This window comes from Dermacentor silvarum, chromosome 2 (assembly GCF_013339745.2).
Source record: "Dermacentor silvarum isolate Dsil-2018 chromosome 2, BIME_Dsil_1.4, whole genome shotgun sequence".
Classification (NCBI taxonomy): Eukaryota; Metazoa; Arthropoda; class Arachnida; order Ixodida; family Ixodidae; genus Dermacentor; species Dermacentor silvarum.
In genome coordinates, this window is record NC_051155.1 from 32,809,689 (window position 1) to 32,815,688 (window position 6,000).

Below are 6,000 nucleotides of genomic sequence, written 5' to 3' on the forward strand. Positions count from 1 at the left end.
ATTTTCTACGCGTGGCTGAGACGTCGGCAAGTTCACGCATGTTCTGGCGCAACGCAGAATCGGCGACTTTGCCATTTGAGAGGGGGTCTCCTAAGCTTTTACTCTATGGCGGTGCCGGAGCAATGCGGGTCGGAGGCGCCGCCGCATGATTTGGTTCGAATTAACGAGATTCGACTGTAAATTGAATGCAAACGTTCTAGCTGCATTCCTCGACTGTCGCTTACGCGTGGCGGCTCAGTGCACATGTTTTGCATATGTGCGGGCCTTGAAAATTGTTGCTTTGGTTATAGTGCGGTACCGCTTATAGTGCGGATATTCGTGACTCCGGCGACTTACGTTATAAGCGGTCTATACTGTATTGCAGTCACATACAAACACACTTCGTTATATTCAGCTTCTAAATAAATGGTGTTTTATGGACAAGATGTTATAAAAAGTTAAATACTTCGTTATATCGAGAATTATTGTATATTGAAGTTCGTTATATCAAGGTTTAACTCTATAAAAAAAATGTATGACAACAAAAGGCGCAGTTTCACTGAATGGCGAAGCATCGATTGCAATAGCAAATTAGTAGACAGCTATACAAAGTAAGGGTAGTAGTTTTATCAGTTTTATCGGCCATGTAAACTTGTAAACATTCGTTTACTAACTAAATTAACAAGCATGGTGTCACGTGCGCGCGCATAAGCAAACATGAACACATCTCACTCGATGACCTCGGAAACTCGCTGTGAAAATGCTGGAGTGAGGAAGCGCGGCAGCAGCAGTGAGCGAATTGACCTATCGCTTCAAGGCGAACTAAGTGGCAAAAATACAGCGCACATTGCACATCACTTTCAAGATAGTACGGCTGCGCCATACGCAGCAGCTGCCTGAGTAGAACGCGCCTCCTTCCCCTCCTCCCGGTGCCTTGTGCACGACGGAAGATGGCACGCTTCCTCCCTATTTTCCTCCCTCGCACGCGCGAGATTGAGCCGCAGTCGTCAGCTCACCCTCGTGTGCTTTCACTCGCACATACAGCATACAGCGCACGGTGGCAATGTTATTGCTCTTGGTCTTTATACGGAACGTCACGGTGACGACGACGGCAGAAATGCGCCTGTCGTATCCGTATAATTGCAATCGCAGTAAAAATATTCTGTGACTTGAACACATAGTACATGAACAGTGCAAGTTTCAAATCTATATATTAATAAAAGAAATAGCTTTAAATGCAGAGTGTTTAATCAGAAGCATGCGGCTGTTAGAATATTGCATCAAATTTGGGACAAAAACAGATGACGCATTGCAAGTTCTCACATGCTAGTCAGTGTTTTTCCCTTCAGCTGCAAGGGAATGGCCAAAGTGTCTGAAGCAGTGAAAAAAAAAAAAAAGAAAACAAAAGAAAACAGCCACAAAGGAACACTAGAAATGTGAAAGCAGGGGTCCCCTCTGTTGTGTTTTTGCAGGCCAACCGAGTCAAAGGTGCTGCCACTGGGTGCTCGGGATGTGTTTTCCCGATGGCAGGGTCATCTATGAGATTCAGCTCACATACAATTTTCCCTGGTGAGTACGACTCTGCACCACGCCACACGCATTCCATTTAGGAACAGGATTGTCACTGCTGTAGTGTTGGGGTGAACCCTGCTGCTGGTGCCGCATAGGGTGGCTTGGCCTCGCAGACACTTGTTGGGCCTTTATCCATGTCCCCCATCACAATGTATGCAAATTGTCTTAAATAAACTCCACAACAACATATGCATATCCACTGGGTAGCCTGTTGTTTTAAACCCACGGACCACCATTCCATCCGGGTCTCCTTCTTGGAGGGCATTAATGTCTTGAAACGTGGTGCACAGTCTTGATATTACAACCAGGAGATTCGCTTGTTAAACAACCAGGAGTCTTGCCTATGTCTCTGGTTCTCAAATCTCGTCATCTATCAAAGTGGTTATGAAGTTTTGCGGCTGAGCATGAAACCTTGGGTTACATTCCGATGAAGTAGTAACGCAAGAATGCTCATGCCATGTGCTTTGGGGGCTCATTAAAGGGCCGCAGCTGGTCCAAATTAATCTGCAGCCATCTCACAGCTCCTGGGTGGCCTTGAGGTGTCCAGTCCCATCACTTAATCGGGTTGTTTTGCAGGTTTGGTTCATTTTAACCTGAGCTAGTTGCCTTCCTCAGTGTGCATAATGCCAGTTCCCACCCAAAAGGCAGCTTCCCCACAGCGGAGCGGTGTTACGCAGTGAAGCATACCAAGAGTGGAAGGGGGCAACTGCCATGGGGCAGAGAATGTATTCCTTAATTGTACACGCGTCTCCTGTCACAGTAAATGAAGCAATATGCTTAATAAGTGGACTGGCAGGCCTTCAGAGCTGTTTCGGTTGTGCCCATGGTAATTTGAGCCTTTGGGGGCAGTAAAAGGCATGTATTAATTTTTTTCGGACGTTTTCACGGACCCTAGCAAGCCCGAAAAATAATTGACTTGCTTGAATGTAGAAGCGGACGTGCAGAATTGTGCGCTAACGTGGAAGACGAAGTCATCGACAGTGTGCCACTAGGCAATGCCAAGGACAACGATGAGCCCACTAGCATACCCGCTTTAGCGATGGTTATTGAGTCCCTGAATTTCGTCCACAGCTTTGTTTATTGTAGTGGTTGTGACTGTGAGACTCTGCGGATGGGTTAATGGGTTAGGAGCAGCAAACTTCCTTACGAAGCAATCCCCCATCAATGATTACTTCGAGTAGTTCTGCTACACGGAAATAAACTTGACTTGCTTGTGTAGTGCAGTTCTGCCCTTCTTTAAAAAAAAAAAAAAAAATTGCTGTTTGGATAGTTCGAAAATCTGCTTAATTTGAAAATTTTTTGTGTTCCGGCAGATTATTGGTGAGGGATAAAAAGATAATTTTCGCGTAGAATAGTTGCTTAAACTTCGACAGGTGTATTGAATATACAGTGGAACCTCGTTGATGCAGTTCTGCATAATAAATTTTTTGGCATAATACATTTCTTTTTCTTTTCCTGATAATACGATTTGGTGGATAGTATGTTGGATGATACGATTTCCGGATGATACACTTTATTTTCCAGTTCCCATGAAGATCATATAAACGAGATTACACTGTATATATAATGTTGTTCTCTTGTCACATATGGATGCGTGCAGTGTGTGTCGCTATTGCTTGCCGAGGTGCTTTGTTTGCCTGTGTGAAAGCTGTGGGTATCATTTTTGTGGCGTTGCGATTCTGTTTAAAACTTGATTTACTCATTGTACGCAAAACATGTTCTGATACATAGCTACTTGCTTTAGAAATGCTGTGCCGTTGTCGTCTCATCAAGCTACTGAACGTATATTTTAGTCGCTGCTGCTGTCTTTCAGGTAGAGAATATAATATTGATTTGTATTGAATTTTTGAGATATTGAAATTTCGAAAGCAGGCTAGTTTTTGCTGCCAGAACACGCACATTACATGTGAGCACTCATTTAAACCGAAATGGTATGAACAGGTGCACGGGAGATTGTGAATGCCAAACCACTGGGGGTGGTTGTGGGTAATGAGGGGATAGTCGTGCGACTGTTTTCATGCTCCGGTTTGGCTGTTTCTGGAAGAGGGGCCTGACTTTGCGTTTGGTGACTCATTGTGCAGATCAAAGCGACGGAGTGACACCTAGCTGCAGCCTGCTGTCAGAGTTTCTGTACGAATCTGAGTACGAGTCCCAGCTGTGGATGATCTTCGACACCAATAAGCAGCTGCTTGCCTCTGGAGACGCCTACCCTGGCCGGGTATGTGACAGCACAAAGTGTTTGTTTACAGGGGCCCCGCAATGCTTTGCAATGCGTTGCCTTTGAGCTTCTAAAGTCTAGTCACCACACAATGCTCTTATGAATATTTGAGACGAGTATTTGTGTACACGTGTGGCGGAGTGTGCATGGACAGTCAAAGGACTGCTTGCGGTTTCCTTATGTTTGTGAAATCCCCGCCAGTTTTCATGCGTATTGTGACGCACCAGTAAGTACTATGCTTGATGTTTTTATTTAGGCGTCAGAGCAGAGCAGTACCTCTGGTAGGACCAAACATGGAGTCTTGCGACTGATCAGCCAGTGGCATCATCTGTTGGCTGAAAACAATACTACTGATGTGAACAATACCCATTGTAGCCTCTGAGATTGGGTGGCGCAATGAACTTATCTTGGAGGTGGTGTCAATACCATCACCATCAGCCTATATTATGTCCACTGCAGGACGAAGGCCTCTCCCTGCAATCTCCAATTACCTCTGTCTTGCGCTAGCCGATTCCAACCAGCGCCTGTAAATTTCCTAAGTTCATCACGCCACTTAGTTTTCTGCCGTCCTCGACTGCGCTTCCCTTCTCTTGGTACCCACTCTGTAACTCTAATACCATAGCTGGTAGTACCATAGCCAATACCATAGCTGATCATAATGATGCACCAATAAATAAAGACACTGCACTTTACTGGCACAGTGGCAGAGCTTCAAGTGCAGTAGGAATGAGCAAATGAGGTCAAAGCCATGAAGGCACGACTGGGGCGGTGTTTTATTGCTAGTAGCTCCACTGATGTGAGGCTCTTTTAAAGGGCCCCTAAACCACCAAGAGGTCAAAATTTACTTGTGGTGTTGCAGTTGTGTGCAAGTCTGCAATGAACATGCAGCCGCAAGAATTTTTCGAAGTGGTGCTGTAATAGCGGAGTTACACGCGTTCGATGATAGAAACACGGCCCTCGCTCGGTTCGCTCTTTCCTTCGCTACTCTCCTTGTCGGCTGGGCTCTCCTCCTCGCCGAATGCTCCTCCAAATGTCACGTCACATTCCTCGTCACCAACGCGCTTCTCAATACGCTGCCCACTTCCGGTTTAGGCACGTCCGCGCTAGCGGCAAATATACCGAGGGCGAACCGACCTCTAGTGCCATAGAATGTCTGCCGCACGAGAGATGTCCAAAGTATACGGCAGTTTGGCAGGCCCGCTGCAAGATCAACGGGCCAATCGATGACGCGCGAAGCTGTGTGCATCCGCCACCGGTGACGAAAAGATTGGCTGCAGCTTCTGTTCCAAGCAAATTATTTCCGCTAGATAAAGCGATGCATAAATTGTACATGTTATGAAAAACAATATCCGCTGTGAAACGTTTAACATGAACGAGAACTTCGATACTTGTCGAGCTCAGCTGCAGCGCACGGCTACCAATGGGAGACGACCGGCTCGGCTGTGCTCACATCGCAGCTGACGGTGCTCCTACTATCAGCCTATTTTTCTTCTTTGTATAGAATTGTTGCGAAAAGCGACAACAACGATAAGAAACTATTGCGGCTCCTGAGCGTCGGTAATTTATTCCGAAGCGCCGTCCGCTTTAGCTTTGAAGGGAACCGGAAAAGGCCTAGTGACGATGGGCGTGTACTGGTAACTACGGCACCTCGGCAGAGATGCTTGCACTTCAGAAGTCAGCCATGCCTCCTGTGTTCCGCGGCCGAAAAGTTTTTGAGGGGGCTCCGTGAAGTCAGCATTTCTGGTGGCCTCCCAATTTGACCGTTAGGTCAACTTGTTACTAAAGCTAAATATAAACACAGAGGACGGAAAAGGAGGAAATGTCCTCGAGGTGAGGTATGAATGAGTTCAGCTGCATGACGTTTTGTAACCATAACACAACGGTTACTAATGAATGCCGTCACCTTCTCAGTGAGCAGTAACCGCGGCTGTGAACGGCACGCGAAATCTGCTTTTGTTACGTGCCATGGGTCTACACACATTGGTGCTTAGCCAAGGAGAGTAAATTCTTTTCGAGTTGTATAAATTATTCGTGGGAGACTATGTACGTTCTTTGGATTTGATTGTCCGCCTTCAGCCAGTGCAACACTAAGCGCACAGGCAGATGCGCAAGAAGGATTGATTTATGGTTCAGCCCAAACCATCCTTGTTCATCATTCAGAGCATCAATGTCCCTCACTAGCTTCGCAAATAAGCAGCAAACTTAGGGAAATGTCAAATGCCAGCCTCTTT

At 46.2% G+C, this 6,000-nt stretch overlaps 1 protein-coding gene across 6 annotated transcripts in view; it reads left to right on the plus strand.

Annotated features, from left to right (window-relative positions):
* Window positions 1-6,000, plus strand: part of LOC119441413 (tripeptidyl-peptidase 2) — a 141,043-nt gene that overhangs the window by 83,939 nt on the left and 51,104 nt on the right. The window lies entirely within an intron of this gene.